Source organism: Papio anubis, chromosome 8 (genome assembly GCF_008728515.1).
Source record: "Papio anubis isolate 15944 chromosome 8, Panubis1.0, whole genome shotgun sequence".
Taxonomy (NCBI): domain Eukaryota; kingdom Metazoa; phylum Chordata; class Mammalia; order Primates; family Cercopithecidae; genus Papio; species Papio anubis.
In genome coordinates this window covers 74,586,197-74,610,496 of record NC_044983.1, presented here as the reverse complement: position 1 = coordinate 74,610,496, position 24,300 = coordinate 74,586,197, and the positions used below count along the sequence as shown (strand labels likewise).

At 34.8% G+C, this 24,300-nt stretch overlaps 1 long non-coding RNA gene across 1 annotated transcript in view; it reads left to right on the top strand.

Moving 5' to 3' along the window:
- Positions 1-24,300, top strand: part of LOC116276367 — a 64,557-nt gene that overhangs the window by 8,910 nt on the left and 31,347 nt on the right. Inside the window, exon 2 of the long non-coding RNA XR_004185858.1 lies at positions 9,095-9,232. This is a non-coding gene — a long non-coding RNA (uncharacterized LOC116276367). The remainder of the gene's footprint in view (positions 1-9,094; positions 9,233-24,300) is intronic.

Below are 24,300 nucleotides of genomic sequence, written 5' to 3'. Positions count from 1 at the left end.
GTAAAATATATACCCAAACTAGGGTGCTTTCCATGGAATAGTATTCTGTGGAATAATAATGAGAAAAGATCTGTTAGATGCCTATGCAAGTCAAAGCACTTTGCTAGCAACTTTAAATACATTTTTTCTAATTATTGTAAGAAGTTGATTCCCCATGAAAAGGTGACAAAATGGAGGCTAAAAGAGGTTAAGATAGTTTCCCATGATGTTGGAACTAATAATTAGCAAAGTCAATAAACTTAAAATTAGGTGTTATGACTGTAAATTTTGCTAGATGTGATGCCAAGTCTATCACTCACTATTACTTGGAGTTTTATAGACAAGGAGAGAAAAAGTTCTTCATTGTGCCACATTCTCTGCTGTTGATATTATAGAATAGAACATGGGCAGGAGGAATGTTTTTGTTCTATAGCAATCCCTAGAAGAAAGTTCCTCTAAACGAAGTGCATAGGGAGCTTTTCTACCTTCCTTATGCTGCACATGGAGGAAAAATAAGACTCTAAGCCAGTCTGCCTTTCCTGAAAGCTCTATATGGATGTGAGAGTGTCTAAGATTTGCCCACAAATATGAGTAGTTGAGAAAGACAGCGCTAAATACAGAATCTGGAATAAAATGTGGAGCTGGAAAGATCAGAAAACCCCTAAGAAGAGGGAGCAGTGGGAAGTATTTTAAAGGAAAGGATCAGTCAAAGAGAGCCTTCGATGATAAGACATGTGTTACTATCTCAGAGCCCATTTGGACAAAAGGGAAAAGTGAATTTTCATTCTTTCCAATGAAGTCTGTTCAATCATTACACACACATTAAAAGAAGGCATTTTTTACATGTGACTAAAAAATCAACTACATAGCATAACATAAACACAACTTGCTTTTTTACATGTATTCAAGCCCCTAAATCAAAACAGAGTCATCACCAACATTTATTAGTTAAATTAAATGTTTTACACCAAGTGTGGCTTTCTTCTAAAGAGTTAACAAAACACTTATAATAGGTTTATTCCTATTCTCATAACAAAATGTAGATCAGTCTGACTGGCTCATTACCATTATTCAATGAATACCTGTTGGGTTCTTAGTATATGTGGGTGAGTCAGTAGTATATCATGGGCTTTTCAGAGTAAATAGGATGAGCATCAAAAAATCTCAATTTACAGATGAAGAAACTTAGAAAGAATGAATAATTTCACAATAGCATTTAGTAACAAAACTGTGCTTAAAAGACTGATGACTCAAACCACAATGACATACCATCTCACGTCAGTTAGAATGGCGATCATTAAAAAGTCAGGAAACAACAGATGCTGGAGTGGATGTGGAGAAATAGGAACGCTTTTACACTGTTAATGGGAGTGTAAATTAGTTCAGCCATTTTGGAAGACAGTGTGGCGATTCCTCAAGGATCTAGAACCAGAAATACCATTTGACCCAGCAATCCCATTACTGGGTATATACCCAAAGGATTATAAATCGTTCTACTATAAAGACACATGCACATGTATGTTTATTGCAGCACTGTTCACAATAGCAAAGACTTGGAATCAACCCAAATGTCCATCATTGTTACAGTGGATAATGAAAATGTGGCACATATACTCCATGGAATACTATGCAGTCATAAAAAGTAATGACTTCACGTCCTTTGCAGGGGCATGAATGAAGGTGGAAACCGTCATTCTCAGCAAACTAACACAAGAACAGAAAACCAAACGTTGCGTGTTCTCACTCATAAGTGGGAGCTGAACAATGAGAACATATGGGCACATGGAAAGGAACATCACAAACTGGGGCCTGTCAGGGAGTAAGGGGTAAGGGGAGGGATAGCATTAGGAGAAATACCTAATATAGATGACAGGTTGATGGGTGCTGCAAACCACCATAGCACAAGTATACCTATGTAATGAAACTGCATATTCTGCATATGCATCCCAGAACTTAAAGTATAATAAAAAAAAAAAAAGACTGATGACTCCTACTTTTTCTATTTTTTCAGGGATTTTCAATACATATTTTACCAAATTTAGAGATAAACTATGCAGAAGTGAAAATGAAACTTTTCATAAATTTTTCCAGATGCTGCTTCTGCTGAACATCAAATATGGTAACAACAGCTAACAATTCCAGGTTTCCAAGCTGTCACATGCTTGCAGAGGGCGTGTCAGTTGCTGGTGTAAAACAGATTAAATTATGCATCTCTCAAGAGAAGTGGGCAACAATTTGTTTTATCCAGCATAAATCTTCAACAAATCTGATTTTGATTTGCACTCTCTATTCATGATTTGTACAGCATGACCATGACCACGTCTAAATTTAAAATTATGCATCTTGTCATCCACAAGTTTCATATTAAAACAAGTAAAGCAATGTCAGTAGTATTTCCTGATCTTATTTTACACTTTATTTTCCTAAAACACTAGGTTCAGATAACAGAGAAATAAGCTATTAAAGACCCAGCTGTAGCATATTGAAAGTCAACATTCTTCAGAACTGGGGTGCTTTTTGTAGGATATAGAATATCCTCTTAGTCAGAATATAACATCTTTTCATATACCTGTTCACCATTTTTATGTCCTCTTTGGAGAAATGTCTGTTAAAGTATTTTGCTCATTTTTAAATTGGGTTGTTTGGTTTTGCTTTGTTTTTGCTACTTAGTTATAGGAGTTTCTTATATGTCTTGGACATTAAACCCTTATCAGATAGCAGATAAGGGTATCAGATATCAGAAGCCAGATATGGGCTTTCTATTGTGTTTCAATTCTATTTCTGTGAAAATCATTGTTTGTATTTTGATAGAAACTGTGTTGAATCTGTAGATCACTTTGAGTACTATTGCCATCTTAATATTAACAATATTTGTTCTTCTACTTCATGAACACAGTCTACCTTTTCATTTAATGGTGACTTCTTTAATTTTTTCATCAATACACTAAGTTCATTTTCAGTGTATAGAAATGCAACTGATTTTTTTCATGTTGATTTTATATCCTGAAATTTTATTGAGTTGGTTATTTAGCTCTAATAGGATTTTTGTGGGGTTTTCTGTGTATAGATTATGTCATCTGCAAACAGAGACAATTTTACTTCTTCCTTTCTTATTTGAATGCCCTTTATTCGTGTGTTTTTTTTTTTTCCCCCATAACTGCTCTGGCTAGGACTTTGACTATTATGTAGAATAGAAGCAAAGAAAGTAGGCATCCTTGCCTTGTTTCTGGATCTCAGAGGAAAAGCTTTCAGTTTTTCACCATTGACTATGATGCTAGCAGTGGGCTTTAAAATGCAAATAAAAACCACAACGAGACATCACTTCACATCTGTTAGGATGGTTGTTATTTTAAAAAGGGGGATTGGACAGTACGTGGAGACATTAGAACTCTAATACATTATTGGTGTATGTATAATGGTAAGCCACTATGGAAAACAGCACAGAAGGTCTGCAAAAATTTTAAAATATGACTATCTTATGATCCAGCAACCTTACTTCTGGGAATATATCCAAAAGAATTGAAAGCAGGATCTCAAAGGGATATCTGTACATTAATGTTCATTGCAGCATTATTCATAATAGCCAAAACGTGCAAGCAACCTAAATTTTCACTGGATTAATGAATAAGAAAATGTGTGTGCGCGTGTGTGTGTGTGTGTACAACACAAAGTGGAATATTATTCATCCTTAAAAAATAAGGATATCTTGCATATGTGACAACATAAATGAACCTGTAGGGCATTATCATAAGTGAAATAAATCAGTTACGGAAGGATGAGTGATGCATGATTCCACATATATGAAGTATTTAAAATAGTCAAACTCAGAGAAACAAAATGTAAAATAGCAGCTGCCAGGGGCTGGAGTGACAGGGAAATGGATGTTCAGTGGTGATAAAGTTTAAGTTATGCAAGATAAATACATTCTAGAGATCTCTGTACAACATCATATTTTTTACTTAAAAATTTGTTAGGTAGCTCAATGTCACGTTCAGTCTCCCATACCAAAATGTTAAAAAAATTTATATTCGTAAGTACACTTAATGGTTTCCTATCCCATTTCTATGAGTCTGAGTTCTACTGTTGTAGAGATTTTGTTTCTTCCTTTTTATATTTTTAAGTTAATTATTAATTTTAATTGTATATATTAATCATACATATTTTTGGAATATGTGATGTATTTTGATATCTGTATACAATATGTAATAATCAAATTAAGGTACTTAGGATATTCATCACCCCAACTATTGATCTCATCTTTGTGATGGGAACATTACAAAGCTTCTCTTCTAGTTAGTTTGACATATACAATAAACTGTTATCAACTAGAATTTCCCTACTGATATGGTTTAGATCCATGTCTCTGGTCATATCTCATGTCAAATTGCAATCCCCAGAGTTGGAGGGGGGATCTGGTGGGAGTTGATTGGATCATGGGAGTGGATTTCCCCTTTGGTACTGTCCTTGCAACAATGAGTGAGTTCTCCTGAGATTTGGTTGTTTGAAAGTATGTAGCACCTACCCCCTCTCTTGCTTCCTTCTCCTCTGGCCATGTGAAGTGCTCACTCCACCTTTGCCTCGCATCATGACTGAAAGTTTCCTGAGGCCTCCACAGAAGCAGAAGCCACTATACTTCCTGTGGAGCCTACAGAACCATGAGCCAATTAAAACTCTTTTTTAATATATATAAATTACCCAGTCTCAGATATTTCTTTACAGCAGAGAATGGACCAATACATCTACTGTGCTATTATTCAGTAGTAGACAACTTATTCTTTCCACTTAACTGTATTTTTATGCCCCTCAAACAGTATCTCTTCATCCCCTCTCTCTCCTTTCCTTTTCAGTCTTTGGTCATTACCACACCACTCTTTACTTCAATGAGATACACCTTTTTAGTTCTCACACATAAGCAAGAACATGCAACATGTGTCTTTCTGTGCCTAGCTTATTTTACTTAACATAAAGACCTCCAATTCCATCCATGTTGTCCCAAATGACAGAATTTTATTCTTTTTTATGGCTAAATGATATTTTATTTTGAATATACACAACATTTTCCTTATCCAGTCCCCTGTTGATGGACACATAGGTTGATTCTATATCTTAGTTATTATGAACAGTGCTGTAAAAAACATGAGATTAACACTCTTTGATATTCTGGTTTCCTTTCTTTTGGATATATAAATCGGCAGTGGAATTGCTGGGTTATATGGTAATTCTAATCTTAGTTTTTTGAGAAACATCCACAATGTTTTCCGTAATGGCTGTACTAATTTACATTCCCAACAACAGTGCATGGACATTCCCCTTTCTTCACCAGCACTTTTCTTTTCTTTTCTTTTTTTTTTTTGTCATTTTGGCAATAGCCATTGTAACTTGGGTGAGATAATATCTCATTATAGCTTTGATTTGCATTACCCTGATGATTAATTATGTTGAGCATTTCTTCATAAACCTGTTTGACATTTGTATGTCTTCTTCTAAGAGAGTCTACTCAGGTCTTTTGCCCATTTGTTTAACTGGATTATTTGATTTGTTTGCTATTGAGTTGTTTCAATTACTTATGTATTCTGGTGATTAATCTTTTGTCACATGGATAGTTTGCCAATATTTTCCTCACATTCTGCAAGTTATCTCTTCACTTTCTTGATTGTTTTCTTTATGGTACAGAAGCTCTTTAGCTTGATGTAATCCAATTTGCCTATTTTTTTTTTTTTTTTTTGCCTTTGTTGTCTGTGCTTTTGAAGTCTTACTCAAAAATTCTACTAAGCTATAATAACCAAAACAGCATGGTGTTGCCATAAATACAAACACATAGGCCAATGGGACAGAATAGAGAATCCAGAAACAAATCCACACAATTACAGACAACCCATTTCAACAAAGGTACCAGGAACATACATTGAGGACAGGATAGTCTCTTTAATAAATGGTAGTATAAACACTGGATATCTATATTCAGAAAAATGAAACTAGATCCCCATCTTTCACTATGTGCAAAAATAGCTCAAAATGGTAAAAATTTAAATATGAGACCTGAAACTAAAATTACTGAAAGAAAACATTGGGGAAATGTTTTCCCCAATGACGTCAAGGACATTAGTCGGGGCAAAATTCTCGTTGATGTTTCTTATGCTGGTAAAATATACATCATATAAAATTCAGCATTTAATCATTTTTAAGTGTACAGTTCACTGGCATTAAGTACATTCATATTGTTGAACCATCACCACTATCCATCTCCAGAACTTTTTTATCTTCCCAAACTGAAACTCCAAGCCCAAGCCCATTAACTACTAACTCCTCATTTCCCCATACCCTGATCCACCAGAAGCCACCATTTTACTTTCTGTTTTTATGATTTTTGTTTTGTTTTGTTTTTGAGATGACATCTTGCTCTGTCGCCCAGGTTGGAATGCAGTAGCTCAATCTAGGCTCACTGCAGCCTCCACCTCCCAGACTCAAGCGATTTTCCTGTCTCAGCCTCCTGAGTAGCTGAGATTATAGGCACATGCCACCACACCCTGCTAATTTTTCCTGTCTCAGCCTCCTGAGTAGCTGAGATTACAGGCACATGCCACCACACCCTGCTAATTTGTGTGTTTTTAGTAGAGATGGGGTTTCACCATGTTGGCCAGGCTGGTCTTGAACGCCTGACCTCAAGTGATCTGCCTGCCTCGGCCTCCCAAAGTGTTGGGATTACAGGCATGAGCCACTGCGCCCGGCCTTTTTCTATTAATTTGACTACTCTAGATACCCCATATAAGTAGAATTATATAGTCTTTGTCTTTTTGTGACTGGCGTATTTTACTCATCACAATGTCTTTAAGATTCATCCATGTTGTAGCATGTGTCGGAATTTCCTTCCTTTTGGCCTGGCACAGTGGTTCATGCCTGTAATCCCAGCTCTTTGGGAGGGTGAGGCGGGTGGATCATTTGAGGCCAGGAGCTCGAGATCAGCCTTATCAACATAGCGAAACCTGGTCTCTACCAAAAATACAAAAAATTAGCTGGGAGTGGTGGTGCACACCTATAATCCCAGCTATTCGAGAGGCTGAAGCAGGCAAATTGCTTGAACTCAGGAGGTGGAGGTTGCAGTGAGCCAAGACTGTGCCACTGCACTCCAGTCTGGGTGACAGAGGAAGATACTGTTTCAAAAAAAAAAAAAAAAATCCTTTCTTTTTAGAAAGCTGAATAGTACCTCACTGTATTTATATGCCATATTTTATTATTCATTCATCAATCCATGGACACTTGGGTTGCTGCCACCATTTGGGTATTGTGAATATTGCTGTTATGAACTTGGATGTTCAGATATTTCTTTGAGTGCCTGCTTTCAATTCTTTTGATTTTTTACCTACACAAGGAATTGCTAAATCATGTAATTCTATTTTTAATTTTGTGAGAACTACTATGCTGTTTTCTATAACGGCTGCATCATTTTACATTCCCACCAACAGTGCACAAGGGTTTCAATTTCTCCATATCGTTGCCTACAGTTGTTTGCTTTGTTTGTTTTTTGATAATGCTATTCTACTAGGTGTAAGGTGGAACACATTGTGGTTTTGATTTATATTTCCCTAATAATTTGTGATATTGAGCATCTTTTTATATACAAATTGGCCATTTGTATGTCTTCTTTGAAGAAATGTGTACTCAAGTCCTTTGACCATTTTTGAACCACATAGTTTTGTTGTTGTTGTTGTTGTTGTTGTTGTTGAGATATGGAAGTTCTTTATATATTCTGAATATTAATTCTTTATCACGTATATGAATTGCAAATAATGTCTCTCATTCTGTGAGTTTCCTTTTCACTCTTTTGATAGTGCACAAAAGTTTTAAATTTTGATATAGTCAAATTTATCTCGCTTTTCTTTTGTTGCCTGTGCTTGTGGTGTCATATCTAAGAAATCATTGCCCAGTTCAATGTCATTAACATTTTCTCCTACGTTTTCTTCTAAGAGTTTTATGAATTTTAGCTCTTACGTTAAGTCTTTGATCTATTTTGAGTTAATTTTCAATATGGCATAAAGTAAGGGTTTAACCTTGTTGTTTTGCATGTGGATATGCAGCTTTCCTAACAATGTTGTTTGAAAAAACTGCCTTTTCCCCCTTGAATGGTCTTAGTATTCTTGCTGAAAATTATTTGATCATATATGTGAGGCTTTATTTCCAGGCACTCTATTCGATTACACTGTTCTATGGGTCTGTCTTTATGCCAAAACCCCACTGTTTTGATTACTACAGATTTGTCATAAGCTATGAAACCATAGGGTGTGAGACTTTGAACTTTGTTCCTCTTTATCTAGATGGTTTTGGTATTGGCTATTTAGAGTGCCTTCAGATTCCATATAAATATTAAAATGGATTTTTCTATTTCTGCAAAAACAAAAAATTCCTACAGCATTAGTATTTTGTTGTAATTGCATTGAATCTGTAAGTCACTTTGGGTGTTGTTGCCATGTTAACAATATTAATTCTTCCAGTCTTCATGATAAGTTTCTACAAGAGGTTTTCTTTTTTTTTTCGGTAATCTCGTAGTTTTCAGTGTACAAATCTTTTGCCTTCTTGGTTAATTGTGTTTTAAATTATTTTATTCTTTTTGATGCTATAATACATGAAATTGTTTTCTTAATCTCTTTTTGAATTGTTCACTGTTAACATATAGCAATGTCAGTGATTTCGTGTGTTGATTTTGCATCCTACAACTTTGCTAAACTTGTTAATTAGTTCTAACAGTGTATATGTGTTTGTGTGAGAGAGAGAGAGAGAGGGAGAGATCTTTAGAAATTTCTACATATAACACTATGTCATCTGCAATAAATTCAGTTTTTCCTCCCCAATTTGGATTTATTTACTTATTTTCCTTGCCCAATTCTCTGAATATAACTTCCAGTAGTACGTTGAATAGAAGTGGCATGATGGGCATCCTTGCCTTTTTTCTGATTTTGAAGGGAAAGTTTTCAGTCTCTCACCATAGAATATATTAGTTATTGCAGATTTTTCATATATGGTCTTTATTATGTTTTCTTTGTTATAGAGATTTAAGAATTCAGGGGAGAAATAATTCCAAAAGGATACTTGATTTTTTTTTTTTTATTTCACTAAATAGAAACCTGAGATACCAGCTGGCCATGTACAGTGTATCATTAGGAGAACTGGCATAAATTATAATGGCTGGGATAACCAAACCTGATTTCCAAGGATTGAGCAGGAAAATATAAGAGGAAAACCTGAAGAGAATGATACAGTAAGTATTTCATATTATAAAAATAATATGCTGCTCTTCCATTATGAATTCTCAACAGACAACAGAACTAACACTTCAATCCACAACCATTATTTTAATCCCTCCTTTCTACTCCTGCCCTGCCAATCACCACCAGTATCCTAATTTGTAGCATATCAAGAGGTATGCCCAGCATACCTCTTCCACTGCCATAATTAGTAGAAGAGTTTGACCAGATATCATTGCTATATCCATGAAAGACCAGTAAGGGCACAGATTCCTCAGGAATGAAAAATTAGGCTACTTCATAAGACAAAGAACCTCAGTCAACCAAGGTGCGAGGAAGGTGCTAAGGCAAAGGAAAAATGAGTCGAGTACTACACTGAAGAAAGTTATAAATAAGCTAGCTTACTTAGGGTTAGAAATAATTACTGAGAGAAATGGAAACCACAGCTTCCACTTGTGTTTACTAGCTTGTTCTAATGTATAACTAGTTTCGTTTCTGTTCTTCATTCATCTTCTACTATTTTATTAGGGTGCACTGGCAGGCAGTGTTACATTTTCATGTGGTTTATAGTTTGTAGTATATCAAGATGAGATCTTGCCCAGATAAAGGAGGCAAGGATATTCCTGTGTAGACATTGGTCTTGGAGAACAGATTTAGGGACCATAATCCCTGGGAGTGGCATTGGGCGCAACGTGGGAAAACTCTTACTTGAGAACAGAGAATGGCTGCAGGTATGCATAATATTATAGCATAATAGTGGGATTTTTTCTACTGTACAAGAATTGATGAATGAACCTAAACCTGAAGAGAATGATGCACTATTTCATATTTTAAAAATAACTGAATGCTGCTCTTCCATTATGAATTCTCGACAGACAACAGAACTAACACTTCAATCCACAACCATCATCTTAATGCCTCCTTTCTACTCCTGCCCTGCCAATCACCACCACTATCCTAATTTGTAGCATACCAAGATGAGATCTTACTCAGATAAAGAGGCAAAGATATTCTGTGTAGATGCTAGTCTTAGATAATAGATTTAGAGACCATCATCTCTGGAGGTGGCATTGGGTGCAAAGTGGGAAAGCTCTTACTTGAAAACAGAGAATGGCTGCAGGTATATATGAGATTATAGTGTGATAGTATATTAATGGATCAAAGGAATATAGACAGTATATAGACTGAGCAAGAAGAGAAAAAGAGTAAGAATTATAAGGTAAGAGGTTATTCTCTCCTCTCCCTGAAGCCAAATGTGGGTTGGAGTAGAGATGATGAGAGGGATGGATCCAAGAGAAAGAATCTGGACAAATATAGACAGGAAAAACTCAGTTTATATTTAGATTACATTCCATTAAATGAATTTCACCATTCAAGAAATATTTACTTAGCTCTTACACAGGCACTGTGCTTATTCCTGAGGATAACAATGAAAAACATAGAAACATAGAAAATGGAAGAGACAGACCAGTAAATAAAAATAATTATAATGCAGCATGAGATGTGCAGAGCATCAGGAAGCACAGAAGAAAATTATACAAAACCCACCCTCCTAAACCGGGACAGAGAAGGCATCCAAGATGTATTAATGAAATACGCCTTGAAGAACAAAAACTCAATTATCAGTCAGGAAGAGAAATAACCATTCTAGAAAAAAAGAGAATGGAGGTGGAAGTTGGATTGTGTGTTTGGAGAGCCTTTCTTTTTTATCTAAAGAATTTGATTTTTTTTTTTTTTTCTGAAGGAATACTAGAGAATTTAAACAGAATAATAACATGGTGGTATATAATCTTAAATAGGTCACTCTAGCAACAAGTTTCTCAACTTCCCCTAGCTTCTTTGTTATGTATAAAATAGGGATAATAATGTTTATCTCAGAAAGTCACTAAAAAGATAAAATATAATCAACTATAAACTGATTTACCTGTAGTCTCACTTGCACCGACTAGGTCTTCACAGAACGTTAGCCTTCTTCCCATCACTTTTTCTTGTTTTTAATAGAAACATGTAGAACAGAAAAATGGGCATCAGGCTAGCTAAACAGATGTTTTTTAATACCAGAAATAGGTACGTGATAATGTATTTATTTTCTGTTTCTTTGAGAGCTTCGCTTAAAGAAAAATAAACTAAAATAAGCTCTCTTCATTAGATACAACCTTTTTGTTGTTGTTGTTTGTTTGTTTTTTGTTTGTTTGTTTGACGGAGTCTTGCTCTGTGGCCCAGGCTGGAGTGCGGCCGCGAGATCTCAGCTCTCTGCAAGCCCTGCCTCCCGGGTTCAAGCCATTCTCCTGCCTCAGCCTCCTGAGTAGGTGAGACTGCAGGCGCCCGCCACCATACCTGGCTAATTTTTGTATTTTCAGTAGAGACGGGGTTAGCCAGGATGGTCTCCATATCCTGACCTCGTGATCCGCCCGCCTCAGCCTCCCAAAGTGCTGGGATTACAGGCGTGAGCCACAGCACCCGGCCCAGATACACCCTTGTTTTAACCATAAAGAACATTTGTAAATTATGCCACAGTTTTGATTTATTACACAGAATTGTGATTTCCTGTATATGTGTTGATATGGTTTGGCTGTGTCTCCACCCAAATTTCATCTTGAATTGTAATCCCCATAATTCCTATACTCCCCACCTGTCAAGGGAGAGACCAAGTGGAGGTAATTGAATCATGGGGCAGTTTTCCCCATGCTGTTCTTGTGATAGTGAGTGAGTTCTCATGAGATCTGATGGTTTTATAAGTTTTTGGCAAGTTCCTCCTTTGGTCATCCTCCTTTCTGCCTCCTTGTGAAGAAGGTGTCTGCCTCCCCTTTGCCTTCCACCATGATCGTAAGTTTCCTGAGGCCTCCCCAGCCACATGGAACTGTGAATCAATTAAAACTCTTTCCTTTTTAAATTACCGAGTCTCAAGCAGTTCGTTATAGCAGTGTGGAAACGAACTAACGAATTTGTCTCTCTTCCTATCTAGACTATAAATGCTTTGAGATCAGAAACTGAATATATAACATTCCTATTTCAGAACTTTTATTGTGCATTTTAAATTGTATATGATGACATCAAGCACACAGAATTTGAGAGATATTAACGTAATCCTCTTTCTTGTTTTGTACACATTACATCTTTATCTGTTTCCCCAACCTCCAGTGCAATACAACCCTGTTCCTGTGAGCATTCATTCTCCTACTTCAAAAGAGTAGCTTTCCAATGTATCACCCGTACGATTATGTGCGTGCATGTGTCCTTAAACAGCCTACAGTATTGTTTGACATATGCATTTTAAATCCTGATTCTTATTCTGCCACTTACTTCACACAATTTTATTATTTTTGAACACACCATTTGATCTATATTTATTAATGTACATTGAATTCTTTGCTTTTGACAGATGTATTATACCCCAATATATGTAGATACTTCATGTTATGTATCTTTTATCTGATTTGTTTGTGTTTCTTTTGCTATTTCATGCAATGTTGCCATGAATATCTTTGTACACATCTTATTTAGTAAATCTCATATTGGACAGTCATTATTTCTTTAAAAATCTGTCAAAGACAGAGTTGAGGGTTTTTTTTTTTTCTTGTCTAATAATTTTTACTAAACCCACCAAACTGAAAATGTTTTCATCCGGAAATTGGAAAAGCAGAAAAATTTATGAACTTTATCCACAAAATACAGTACCTAGGGTGGAGAAGGAAGGTAGCACAAGGAACTATATGTCCCTTGGTAATTAGTACCCCCTGAAATATGGAGGTAATCCTGTCAATCTTTTTCATTGTAGAGAAGCATCTACTCTGTAGGAACTTCATAGATGGAGAAGTAGATGTAGCAGAAATTTTAGAACTACATTCTGCAAAAGAGTAGCAGCTCCATGAAGATATTCAGCCCTTAAAATGTGGCTAATGTATCGTAGAACTTAGAATTTTTTAAATTGAGAAATGAAAATTGTACATATTTACCGTGTATGATATGTTGTTTAAAAAGGTGTATACGTTATAGAAAAGGCTAAATAGAACTTATTAACATATGCACTATCTCACATATTTATCATTTTTGGGGAAGAGAAGACTTAAAATCTACTCGGATATTAATATTCAAGTCACCATATTCTCCAACAGACCTCTTGAACTTACTCTGTCTGTCTAATAGAAATTTTAAATCCTTTGATGGACATCTCTGGCTTTGTATCAGGGTAATGCTGGCCTTGTAAAAGGAGTTTAGAAGTACTCTCTACTCTTAATTTTTTAAGATTTTTAGAAGGATTGGTATTAGTTCTTCTTTAAATGTTCAGTAGAAATCAGCAGTTAGGCCATCAGGTCCTGGGTTTTTCTTTCATAGAAGGCATAATTAATGATTCGATCTCCTTATGCTTTGTTGGGCTATTCAAATTTTCTGTTCCTTTATTTATTTATTTATTTAGAGATGGAGTTTTGCTTTGTCACCCAGGCTGGAATGCAGTGGCGCAATCTTGGCTCACTGCAACCTCCACCTCCCAGGTTCAAGTGATTCTTCTTTCTCCTGCCTCAGCCTTCCGAGTAGCTGAGATTATAGGTGCCCACCACCATGTCTGGCTAATTTGTTTGTACTTTTAGTAGAGACGTGGTTTCACTATGTTGGCCAGGCTGGTCTCGAACTCCTAACTTCAGGTGATCCACCCGCCTCAGCCTCCCAAAGTGCTGGGATTATAGGCATGAGCCACCACACCTGGCCATTATTTATTTCTCATTGGAGATGTTCATCAAAGGGGTGACAGCTCCCCTCGTCAGTCCTGGTAACCACACTTCCACTATCTTCCATGAGTTCAACTTGCTAATGTTCTGTTTATAAATGAGACTGTGTGGTACTTGTCTTTTTGTGCTTGGTTTATTTCACTTCACATAATGTCTTCCCGGTTCATCCATGTTGTTGCAAATGGCAAGATTTCTCCCTTTTTTAAGGGTGAATAGTATTTTCTTGAATCTGTACCACATTTTCTTTATCCATTTATTCACTTATGAACATTTAGGTTGATTTTATATTTTGACTATGTGAATAATACTGCAGTGAACATAAGAGTGCATATATTTCTTTGACAATAAATGTACCACATTTATTGATTTTATTTCCCTTGGATGTATAATCACTTGTAGAATTGCTGGATTATATGGTAGTTCTATTTTTGAGTTTCTGAGAAACCTCCATACTGTTTTTCATAATTTAATTTAATTCCCATTTAAATTCCCATCAACAATGTGTGAGAGTTCCCTTTTCTATACATTCCCTCCAACATTTGACATATTTTGTCTTTTTGATAACAGCCATTCTAATGGTGGCAAGATGATATATCTCTGTGGTTTTACTTCATATTTCTGTTATGATTAGTGAGCTTGAGCATTTTTCTATTTAACTGTTGGCCACTTGTATGTCTTCTTTGGAGAACTGTCTCTTCAGATCCTTTGCCCATTTGTTTGCCCACTATTGAGTTAGTCAAGTTCCTTACATATGTTGAACATTAACCCCTTATCAGACGTATTATATGTTTTGCAAATATTTTCTCCCATTCTGTACATTGTCTCTTTGCACTGTTGATTGTTTTGTTGGGCTGTGCACAATCTTTTTAATTTGATATAATTCCATTTTTCTAGTTTTGCTTTTGTTGTCTGTGCTCTCAGCTTTATATCCAAAATATCATCACCCAGAACAATGTCATGGAGTTTTTCCCATACGTTCTCTTTTAGTAGTTTTATGTTTTAAGTCTTATATTTATGCCTTGAATTCATTTTGAGTTAATTTTGTATATGGTGTGAGATTACAGTCAAATTTCACTCCTGCTCATGTAGCTATCCAACTGTCCCAACATCACTAATTGAAGAGGCTCTTTTTCCCCATTATGTATTCCTGGAAACTTAAAAAAAATTAACTGTAAATGTAAGGATTTATTTCTGTGATCTCCAATTTATTTCATTGATCTATGCGTCTGTTTTTATGACAGTACCTTGATATCTTGACAACAGTAGCTTTGTATAATAGTGTATTTTGAAGTCAGGTAGTGAAAGCCTTCCAGCTTTGTTCTTTTCATTCAAGATTATTTTGGTCATTTGAGTTCTTTTTTGTTTTCATGGAAAGTTTAAGATTGATTTTTTCCATTTATGTGAAATAATGTCATTGGAATTTTGATAGGCATTGCTTTAGGTTGGATGGACATTTTAAGAATATTAGTTATTTCAATCCATGGATGTGGTGTATCTTTCCATTTATTTGTGTCCTCTAATTTATTTAGTCAATGCCTTATACTTTTCGGCATACAGGTCTTTCAGCTCCTTGGTTAAACTTATTCTTAAGTTTTTATTTATTTATTATTTGGGCAGCATTTGTGTATAAGGTTTGGGATTGTTTTCTGGATTTCTTTTTACAAATAGTTCATCGTTAGGTTATAGAAATGCTACTGAATTGGTATGTTGATTTCATATCCTGCAACTTACTGAATTTGTTTATGTGTCCTAACAGTTTTTTGGAGGAGTTGTTAAGGTTTTTCATATATAAGGTCATGTTGTCTGCAAACAGGGATAATTTAACTTATTTCTTGCCAATATAAATGCCTTTTATTTCTTTCTCTTGCCTAATTGCTCTAGCTAGGGCTTGCAGCACTATGTCAAGCAGAAGAAATGAGAGTGGACATCTTTGTCTTGTCCTCATCTCACAGGAAAAGCTTTCATCTTTTCACTGTTGAGTATAATGTTAGCTTTTGGCTTGTCATGTATGACCATTATTTTATATTCCTTCCACTCTTAATTCGTTGAGAGTTTGTCAAATGCTTTGTCTACATCTGTTGAATTGATCACATGGTTTTTGTCTTCATTTTGTTAATGTAGTGTACCACATTTATAGATTTGCATATGTTGAATTATCCTTGCATCTATGGGACAAATCCTACTTAATTATGGTGAATAATCCTTTTAAAATGTTGCTGAATTCAGCATGCTAAGTACTTTCTTGAGGATTTTTGTATCTATGTTCATTAGGGATATTTGCCTGTGATTTTCTTTTCTTGTAGTGTCCTTGTCTGGCCTTGTTATCAGGCTAATGCTGGCCTTGTAAATGGATTTTGGAAGTACTCCCTGTTCTTAATTTTTTGAAGGACTTTAGAAAAATTGGTATTAGTTCTACTCTAAATGTTCAGTAGAAATCGGCAATTAGTCCATCAGGTCCTGGGCTTTTCTTTGATGGAAGACATAATTACTGATTCAACATCCGTATTTTTTGTTGGGCTGTTCAGATTTTCTGTTTCTTTATGATTCAGTCTTGCTAGGTTCCACATGTAGCAATTTCTTCATTTCTTAATGTTATGTAATTTTTGACATAGAATTGTTCAGGGGGTAGATTTTTAATTTTATTTAATTTAAATTTTAAAACTGATATTAGAAAAATTTTAAGTATATTAGGAATGCCTTAGGTATATAAATCTTCTTTTTTGACTGTAAATTTTATTCAATCTAAATACAGATCAAGTATTTCCAATAAAATTTAACCTTCAAAATTAAATGTGCCATAAGTGTAATATGTACAAGATTGCAAAGTAAAATGATGTGAAATTTTGTATTTTGTATAAATTTTGTACATGAAATTTTGATTACATGTACAAATGATACCATTTTGGATATAGTCATTCAATATAACATATTTTAAATTAATGTTACCTGCTTCTTTTGACTTTTTAAAGGGTGATTACTATAAAATTTTAAACTACATATGTGGCTTGCCTTATATATTCATTGGACATGCTGCTATATCAATATCACATCAAAATAGATAATTTTGCAGGTGAGAAAAGCAAAGTTCAAAGATGTTAAGGGCTTGTCCAAGATCACACACCTAGTCAGAGTCAAGACCAGGTTCTAGAGTTTGTGACTTCCAGTTCAGATTTTCTGGAAAATAAAATACCTTGATGGTCAACTGCTTAATGCTGTGCTATATCAGAGTGGAGAAAGTTTCAGCAATAACTTTATATTGATGTTGCTGTATTTTTTATTTTTATATATACTGAAAGAGTAATTATCAGAAGAGCCATAAATTTTATGCTGTAGTAGTGTTTAATTTTAATCTCAAATGGAATCAAACCATGCACTAATTTGTTCTTGTTACACAAATTTGGGCTAGCTCAAAATTCGTGAAAATTTTATTTGTCTGAATAAGCAAATCTCTATTTCTTTTCTTTGTTTAAGAAGAAAAGAGCTTTAATTAATTCTCTCTTCCTTTCATCTGGGAGTAATTGCAATTGCTTTGTGTTGGCTTCCTGTTATTGTCATTGCATAATAACCTTAAAAGAAAAGTCTTATAACGTCCAGAATGACTCATCAGTATAAAATGACCAACTCTTTCATTTATAAGATGCTGTAAAAATATACTTTTCCCTAAATGCTCATGTTTCCACTCCAGGTAACATCAAATTTGTTCCAAGAATACATATAGAGGCGCTCTATTAGTTTTCTAATTTGCAGGGTTTTCTTTAATCTTCCACTTTCCTCTCTCTCGTTCCTGCTCTCCACACACAAAATGAAATATAGTGGAGTCCATACTTCAAGGGCTGCTGAATGCTGCAATTACGAAAGCTCAATGCTTGAAGCTTCTTTCAAAATACTTAGATCTAATAATGCTTAAGAAAAGCATGAGGGAATAAAGAGATGAAGATTTCTCTACAGAGTCGCTTTCCCTGAAAAAAAAAAAAAAAAGTAATAAAAATAAAAAACCTGAGCAAAACCCAGAAGTTTCAGAGTTGCAATTTAAATCTTGGCTATAGTGGCAATCGTTCTAATACTAATTACAAATTTTTAATAAGACAAATAGGTGCACTAAAACAAAATATTTTTGTTAGAGATCAAGTTGACAACTTATACAAACTGTTGTACACTGAGATCTATAAATGTTTCCTGCTGACATAGTAGGCATGGCAGGGACATTTAATGGTTGCTGAATTAATGTCCATGAGCTTTCTCACATTTCCTAGCCCCTTGCAGTTATGGGAGGTTACATGGCTGGTTCTGTCCAATGGGCTATAATGTGTTAATTCCAGGCCATGTCTTGTAAAACTGGAAGGTATCTGTGATGGTTTGGGTTGACTGTGTTAACTAAGCTAGGAATATGTTTTGAAGACTTTTCTTTATTTTGTGATTCTGAGTTAGATTTGTCAAGAAATTCATATAAGGTTTAAAAGTCAGAAATAAATTGTTGCCGTCTCTTTCTGAAGGTCTTAGTGATTAGATGCAGTGAAAGATTTATGGAGGGTGGGGTCTCTGGGTTTCAGCTTGTCCTCACACTTCACCCTCCACATCTATCTCTCCTTCTTGACTGCTGGGATAAATGGTAAACCCAGGTCAACCACCAAGTGTAGAGGTGGCAACCTTCCACATGAATTTCCAGCAGGAGAATCCAGTGGTTTTTGTGAGGAGAAACAGTTGAGGCAGTTTTAGCAGGTCTAGGATTGGCCAGTTTGAATAATTGCAGCAGGTTCTGGGGTGTAGAAGCTGTCTCCAGTTCCTGGAGTGGTTGGGGCAGGGAAATAGTGGCCCACAATATAAGAACCTGATAAAAGAGGTGAGAAGAGTGGTGGGCTCCAGCAAGTGAGCTGTTTACCATCTCCAGGAGCTGGGTAGCCCTGAAAGGGACAGGCTCTCCAGGGTCAGCAAGTCCCCAGATGTCAAAACATCAGAAACACATGATTAAGACTCCCAGATAGAGAAGCTCTACAGCAGGTATAGTCAACACAAACTTGGAGAGAAACCCTTCATTCCATCCAGAGTGCAAGACACATGGAAACAAAGCAAATCATATAAATAAAAAAATTAAATAAGATCTTTATAATACGAACTATCTAACTTCCAGTCTCAATACCTAAATATATCATAAACTATAAGTATAAACATATATTTCATTTGTTTTAGACATTCTTATATATGTATAGTTTCCTATATAACTATCTTGTTTACCTAAAACTATTTTTTGAGATCTTTGCACATCAGATCATATATATTATATATACCCACATTTTATATATATATATATATATATATATAAAAAACATGTGTGTATATAGGATTGAATAACTCTTGGCAAATATGTATGACCATTTATGTAAGATAAATTCTTAGAATTGCAATTACTGAGTAAATGGATAATGTCCACACATTAAATTTTGATAGATAATGCTAATCTGACCCCCTTCAAAGAACATGAACTAAATTACATTTTATTCAATATTACTAAGAGTCCTCTTATTTATCTATATCCCCGAAAGCCTTGAAAGTCAGAGACTAAAAGGGGGAAACTGCCTAAATATATAACACCCTGTATGATCTGGGTAATGTTAACACAGACCCCTTTACCAAATCTTTACATAATTAAATGAGATTAAGCTTTGAAATCTGAGTGACAAAGTTTTGGACCAATAAAAGCAAATATTCACTTCATACAATGTGTACTAAAAATCAGGGATCTTGCTATCTTCAAAAGACAGCATTGTCAGAAAATATAAGTTAATTTAAAACAGATTTGAAAAAAAAATTACGATGGCTTCTGAGAGAAATTGAGCTCTGCAGAAAAGGTGATTGTGACTTTCTTCAGCTTATCTTTCCACACTTCTGTATAGGGAACAGAATACTCTTCTGTATGCCTAATTTACGTTTAGATCTTTGGTTTACTGAATAGTTAATTATGTAATTGACAGGAATAAATGGCAAAATTTAAAATAATTTTAGTTTGCCAAAATAAATTTTAAAATGACACTAAATAAAAGAAACAAAAATGTGACACTAAAATTCACACTGTTGGCATGGTTGGCAAATGGAAAACATCTTTAAAACTAATTCTTTGTCAACTTTGTATTGCCTAATCCCTCACTTCTGTTTAGATTTTCTAAAATAAATATGATGTTTCTGGGACTGAGAAATTACTTTCCATAGCTGATGATTCACTGGAGGTTACCTTCTTCCAGCTCTTTCCCTTAGACACATAAATTCTTTTTACTTCAGTGTGAACTTCTTTTCACGGCAGGAGGGGAGATACACTAAGCTGATCTCTTATAATAAACAATATCTACTCATCTCCAGTTCCTTGGGTGCCCCTTGCCCTGTAAGATCAGATGATTGGGTCTCAACCAAAGCATAACCAAGAATGATTTTAGGGTCAAAAATACATCTTTTCCAAGTATTTGGAGGCTAACAGTGAGAATCAGGCAGAAGACATTTCTCTGTAGCCTGACCTTGAGATGCCAAAGAAGAAGTTGAAAAAAGAGGTGCTCACATGTATTTGAAAATGGATACTGACTTTTCCAGGCAGGCTCTAGTTTGCCCCTCTTAAAATATGTGTATAGTACAGGCTGATTTTTTTTTCCAATTTAGCAGCCTCATAGTCAAGTGGGGAGTAGAATAACTTTTTCATCCTATTAATTGGCCAAATATAAGATGGAGGAAGAGCAGATTATTTTTGTCTCACTTTAGCAAGTCACATTACTCTTGATAACTTTAGGAGAAAGGGAGAGCTTACATATTACAATATGTCTTGTGTTGCATTAAAAATCTACAGAATTGACATTTCAGAAACTCCTATGCTAAAATAACATAATCAGAGTAGGTTTGAGAAGGAAAAAATGATGCCTAAGAAAATATATATTTCTTTCTAGAGAGATTTATTTTCTCAAAATGATTCATTGAAAAAAAATGTTGTCTGGCCATATCTCATATGTCTCAAAACTAGTATTATGTACATGGTTTTTAGGAAACTGGTAAATGCTCACAAGAACTTATAATCCAAAGAACCTTGGCCTGCATGTAAGGAGATAGGAATTCTACCTGTACATGTAACACTGTGTGCACATTTGACCACACATATCTCTTACAAAACTTACCAGCTTACCAAGAGAAAGAGACACTTGCTCTATCTTTGTTCATAAATTTATCCCTAGTCACTAGCACATTAGTGCTTAATATACATTAGCTGAATGATATAAACATTAGCTAGTTATACTTTTCTAATTTGAAAAACTTCTGTTAGAAATGTACAGGCAGAAGAACAGTAAAAACAAAAAGTTGAACTCAACAGCACCATCAATCAAATAGACATAATTAACATATATGACTACTTCATCCAACAACAGAATATACACTCATCTCAAGTTCCCACGGAACATTCACTGAGATAGACCACATACTGAGCTATAAGACACATCTTAATAAATTTAAGATAATGAAATTATATGTCTTATCTCAGACTACAATGGATTTAAAGTAAAAATCAATGACAGAAAGATAGCTGAAAAAATCCCCCAACACTTGGAGAATAAAGAATGCATTTCTAAATAACACATGAGTTAAAATGAATGTTCAATAGAAATTTTAAGTATTTTGCACTCAGTGAAAATAAAAATACGACATCTAAATGTGTGGATGCAGCAAAAGAAGTGCTTGCAGGGAAATTTATGGTGTTTATTGTATATATTAGAAAAGAAGAGAGATCTAAAAACCATGTTTCCACTTTAGGAAACTAGAAAAAGAAGAGCAAACTACATCGAAAGTAGAAGAAAATAAAAAAGTAAGAAGTAAGAAGAAAATAACTGATAAAAATTAGAGCAGAAATTAATGACATAGATTAGACAGGAAGTCAATTGAGATTGAGACAGGAAGTCAATAAAGAAAATCAAGAAAATCAAAAGTTTACTCTTTGAAAAGATAAATGAGATGGGTAAGTCTGTAACCAGGCAACAAAAATGAGAGAAAACACAAATTACTAATATAATAAATGAACAAAGGAACATTACTACAGAGGCCATGGACATTAAAAGAATAATAAAGAAATACCATGAACAACTCTGTACCCACAAATTTGATAGCCTAAATGAAATGGGCCAATATATACCTAATGTAAATGACGAGTTAATGGGTGCAGCACACCAACATGGCTCATGTATACATACGTAACAAACCTGCACATTGTGCACATGTACCCTAGAACTTAAAGTATAATAATAATAATAAAAAAACACAATGTGTCAAACTCATATAAGAAGAAACAGACAATCTGAACAGGCTTATGTATATTAAAGTAATTGAATTGATAGTTAATAACCTTTCAAAACAGAAAACACCAGGCCCAGATAGATACATTGATGAATCCTACCAAACATTTAATGAGTAAATTATACCAGTTCTCTACAATGTATTTCAGAAGATGGAAGCAGAGAGAATACTTCGTAACTCACCATGTGAGACCAGCATTACCCTAATACAAAAGCAAAAACATTACAAGAAGTAAAAGTAACACATCAGTATCTGTAATGAATATAGATATAAAAATTCTTAACCAAAAATTAGCAAATCGAATCTAACAATGTATAAGAAGAATTATACACCACGACCAAGTTGGATTTATCCCAGATATGCAAGACTGATTCAATATTTGAAAATTAATTGATATAATTGATTACATCAACATGCTAAAGAAGGAATATCATATTATCATATAAGTAGACATGGAAAGAGTATTTGACAAAATCCAACACCTATTCACAATAAAATCTTGCAGAAACTAGGAATAGATGAAATCGTCCTCAGCTTGATAGAGAACATCTACTAAAAACTAAAAACCTACAGCTAATGTCATACTTAATGATGACAAATTAGAAGCTTTCCCACTCAGGTAAGGAACAAAGCAAGGATGTCCCCTCCCACCACTCCTTTTAACATCATATTGGAAGTCCTATCTAATGCAATAAGACAAGAAACAAATATGAAAACTATATAGGTTAAGAAGGGAGAACTAAAATTGTTTTTGTTTGCTGATGACAGGATTATCTGTGTAGAAAATCTGAAAGGCAAAAAACAAACAAACAAAAACTGGAACTGATAAGCAATTGTGACAGGTTTGCAAGATATAAGGTTAATATAAAAAAGTCAATCTCTTCCCTATTTACCAGAAATCAACAAGTGAAACTTTAACTTAAAAACACATTACCATGTATATTACCATCCCCCAAAATGAAATACTTAGGTGTACATCTTAACAAAATATGTATAAGATCTGTATATGGAAAACTGCAAAATCTTAATTAAAAAAGAAGAGAAAAACTAAATAAATGAGGAGAATATTCTATGTTCATGGATAGGAAGACTCAATATTGTCAAAATGTAGGTTCTTCTCAAACTGATCTATAGATTTAGTGCAATGCCAATCAAAATCTGGGCAAGTTATTTTGTGGATATTGACAAACTAATTTTAAAGTTTATATTGGGAGGCAAAAGATCAAGAATAACCAACTTAATATGGAAGGAGAAAAACAATGTTGGAAGACTGACACTATCAATTTTAAGACTTACAATGAAAGTATCATACTCCAAACAGTGTGGTACGGACCGAAAAAAAAAAAAAAAGTCAATAGAGTAGAATAGAGAGCTCAGAAATAGGCTCACACAAATACAGTAAAATCATCCTTGACAAAGATGAAAAGGCAATACAAAGGAGAAAAGATAGTCTTTACAATAAATCATGCTGGGACAACTGTATGTTCACATGAAAAAAGAAATCCTTGACATAGACCTTGCACTCCTTACAAAAGTTAACTCAAAATGGATCATAGACCCTAATGTAAAAAGCAAAGTTATAAAACTGCTTTGACAACATAGGGAAAATCTAGACAAACTTGAATATGAGACTGACCTTTTATACACAACACCAGAGTCAGAATCCATGAAATAAATAACTAATAAGCTGGATTTCAATAAAATTAAAAACTTATCTGTGAAAGACAACATCAAGAGAATGAGAAGACAAGCCAGAGGACTGGGAAAATATTTGCAAAAGATACATCCGATAAAATAATATTTTTGGCCGGTTGCAGTGGCTCACGCCTGTAATCCCAGCACTTCAGGAGGCTGAGGTGGGCAGATCACTTGAGATTAGGAGTTTGAGACAAGCCTGGCCAACCATGGCCAACATGGTGAAACCCTGTCTCTACTAAGAGTACAAAAATTAGCTGGGTGCAGTGGTGGACACCTGTAATCCCAGCTCCTCAGGAGGCTAAGACAGGAGAAGCGCTTGAACCCGGGAGGCAGATGTTACA